This window comes from Salminus brasiliensis, chromosome 18 (assembly GCF_030463535.1).
Source record: "Salminus brasiliensis chromosome 18, fSalBra1.hap2, whole genome shotgun sequence".
NCBI classification, from domain to species: domain Eukaryota; kingdom Metazoa; phylum Chordata; class Actinopteri; order Characiformes; family Bryconidae; genus Salminus; species Salminus brasiliensis.
In genome coordinates this window covers 14,308,730-14,312,140 of record NC_132895.1, presented here as the reverse complement: position 1 = coordinate 14,312,140, position 3,411 = coordinate 14,308,730, and the positions used below count along the sequence as shown (strand labels likewise).

General features: G+C 46.2%; 1 protein-coding gene across 1 annotated transcript in view; it reads left to right on the top strand.

Annotated features, from left to right (window-relative positions):
• Positions 1-2,990: 2,990 nt before the first annotated feature.
• elmod1 (ELMO/CED-12 domain containing 1) overlaps positions 2,991-3,411 on the top strand; it is a 14,004-nt gene continuing 13,583 nt past the window's right edge. The window contains exon 1 of the mRNA XM_072662022.1: positions 2,991-3,092. The gene's annotated coding sequence lies outside the window, so the exon portion shown is untranslated. The remainder of the gene's footprint in view (positions 3,093-3,411) is intronic.

The window sequence follows — 3,411 nt, the reverse complement described above, 5'->3', positions numbered from 1 at the left end:
TTTCCTGATGTTCTTGTCTCTCTTTAATATTGTCTTAATAAATTTTTTGTCAGCACTTCCATGTTTGACTTATTTCTAGCTTCAGCCCAGCTGTAGACCCACCTGCACTGCACAGTGTTGTGTTTTCAGCTCAAGACGGCCTTGATAAATTAGCTAAGTGATAAAACGTGGAACTACAGTGCAGATGGGCTTTCAAGGCTGGGGTTTGGGAAAGCTGAATTAGAAGTTAGGATTTTGCTTCATGGCTTTTGAAACAGCTGCTGGCTTTCAAGCTGATGGTTTTTCATTGTTCCAGTCTATGTATGAGAGCAGTTTAGGTGACTAGGAAGGAAGTTTATCCAAATTCAGTGCTTTTATGGTGCTGACAAGATTCCTGCAATCTGTAATCTAACCTGTTATCGCATCCACGGATTAGCACCATACGCCACTGCTTGTCCATATGGCAACTAATTGTAATTATGGTAACTGTCCATTGCAGCTTCCCTTTTAAAATTATTCCTATCAAAAAAAAATGTTACAGTTACAAATATAAAAACACCAACATTAACATTTTCTGCAAGAGTGTACTAACTGAGAGAGAGTACTAACCCAGGTAAGAATTGCGTTCAATAGGGGTTGGATCCCTGCGTCCTTAAGCAGCCGGCACACCATCTGGCACATTTTACAGCAGCTGGTACACCAACCATCACATCCTAAAGCAGCCAGCATGTAAGCCAGCACATCTTAAAGCAGCTGGCACTCCATCCGGCACATCTTACAGCAGCCAGTACTCCTACTGGCACACCAACTGGCACATCTTAAAGCAGCTGGCACACCAACAACTTAAACAACTTGAAACATGGCACCTCTTGTTTGCACCAACTAATTTTAAACTGAGCATAGATATCAGAACATAAGACTGGACAGTATTTTCCCAGTATTGCCATGTTAGATTGACTGTTATGCAGATCATGGCTTGAAATGTCTATTCTTGGTTGGAGCCCTGGGTCTCTCTAGGGAGCACTACATTTACTGTCAAGAAAGGATAACCCAACAGCGGAGACAGAGCTGTTCATAAGAATGTTGGCCATATTAAGGCTGAAAAAGAAAGCGGATTAATCAGTGTTGTTGCAGAAGCATTGGGAGAGGCAATACAACACTTAGGAAACTCATAAAAAAAACCCAAAACACTGGTAAGGTAGCAGTAGCACTTTATGAAAGAGGCTGGAGTTGTAAAGAATGAAGAGTTGCCCTAAAGCAGGGCAAAAACACGCTCAAAATGGGTGATTTAGAGCGAGGGAATTTTGTTATAGCTGCTTGTTTGTTCGTTTTTTCTCAGTGCTTTAATTTCCAATCATTTTATCAGAATTTTTCATGTTTCAACATCATTTGAGTCTGGCAGCTCTTCTTTACATTATTCTGACACAGATGAATTTGCCGCCAATGATACTGACGCATCAGGCATTTTAAGATGTGTCGGTTGATGTGCCGGCTGTTTTACGGTGTGCCAGTTGGTGTGCCGGCTGCTTTAAGATGTAGCGGTTGGTTTTTCAGCTGCTTTGGGCTGTGGCAGTTGGCGTGCCAGCTGCTTTAGTATGTGGCAGTTGATGTACCAGCTGCTTTAAGATGGGTTGGTTGGTGTACCAGCTGCTTTAGGATGTGCCGGTTGGTATGACGACTGCTTTTAGATGGGTTGGTTTGTGTACCAGCTGCTTTAGGATGTGCCGGCTGGTGTGTTGGCTGTTTAAAGGTGTGCCGGATAGTGTGGCTGCTATTTTAGAATGTTGCTTTCAGATATGCTAGTTGAACACCTGTCAGCCGGGAGGTGTGCCGGTTTGTGTGCCAGCTGCTTTAGGATGTGCCGGCTGGTGTGTCGGCTGTTTAAAGGTGTGCCGGATAGTGTGGCTGCTGTTTTAGAATGTTGCTTTCAGATATGGTAGTTGAACACCTGTCAGCCGGGAGGTGTGCCGGTTTGTGTGCCAGCTGCTTTAGGATGTGCCGGCTGGTGTGTCGGCTGTTTAAAGGTGTGCCGGATAGTGTGGCTGCTATTTTAGAATGTTGCTTTCAGATATGGTAGTTGAACACCTGTCAGCCGGGAGGTGTGCCGGTTTGTGTGCCAGCTGCTTTAGGATGTGCCGGCTGGTGTGTCGGCTGTTTAAAGGTGTGCCGGATAGTGTGGCTGCTATTTTAGAATGTTGCTTTCGGATATGGTAGTTGAACACCTGTCAGCCGGGAGGTGTGCCGGTTTGTGTGCCAGCTGCTTTAGGATGTGCCGGCTGGTGTGTCGGCTGTTTAAAGGTGTGCCGGATAGTGTGGCTGCTATTTTAGAATGTTGCTTTCGGATATGCTAGTTGAACACCTGTCAGCCGGGAGGTGTGCCGGTTTGTGTGCCAGCTGCTTTAGGATGTGCCGGCTGGTGTGTCGGCTGTTTAAAGGTGTGCCGGATAGTGTGGCTGCTATTTTAGAATGTTGCTTTCGGATATGGTAGTTGAACACCTGTCAGCCGGGAGGTGTGCCGGTTTGTGTGCCAGCTGCTTTAGGATGTGCCGGCTGGTGTGTCGGCTGTTTAAAGGTGTGCCGGATAGTGTGGCTGCTATTTTAGAATGTTGCTTTCGGATATGCTAGTTGAACACCTGTCAGCCGGGAGGTGTGCCGGTTTGTGTGCCAGCTGCTTTAGGATGTGCAGGGTGGTGTTTGCCGGGAAGCCGGGAAGTTTGCCGGGTGGTGTGCTGGCCAGCAATACAAGTGCCGGGTGCTTCACCCGGCAGAAAAGCATCCAACCCCCTCTCGCTGCATTGCGATGCTACTGAGCTGATCTGCCCTCCCTGCTTTGATTTTTTTTTGTAAATCCACCTGTTTTCCGACAAGGCTGCATATGATTGGCTAGTAAATCACTCAGCGCCATCTACTTGGATTACAATCACAAACTAGCCAATCATAGCGCAGACGGCGAGGTCTCAATAGCCAATAGCGGCGCAGGAGGGCGGGGATTCCTGAATGCGGGTGGAACATTGCTTCAGCGACGAGCACATCATGGAGGAGGAGCAGGTACCTTCGATCTAGAGAAGGAGACCAGCTGCAGCCTGTTTCCTTCACAGCGACCATCTTAACGCGTACGTGTTTACTTGCGGGTTTTTTAAATATCTTATCTGCTGTTAGTAAAACACTTTGAAGGATATACGTCCTTTTTGTTGTTAAAAAGCACATTCGTATGCGCGCGAGTGTGCCTGGTCGATAATAATCCCATCAAGTGTTCCCTAACCAGTGTGCTAATCAGACCTGCATAACGTTCATATTTAATTAATGAGAAAAAAGAGTGGACAGTATGCTGCTGAATCAAGCTAATTACTCATGAAATTCTATTTTATTAATCAATAAAAAATGGTAGTCTCGAGGAGAGAATTAACCGGACTAGTCCGTCGCTCCGAGGGC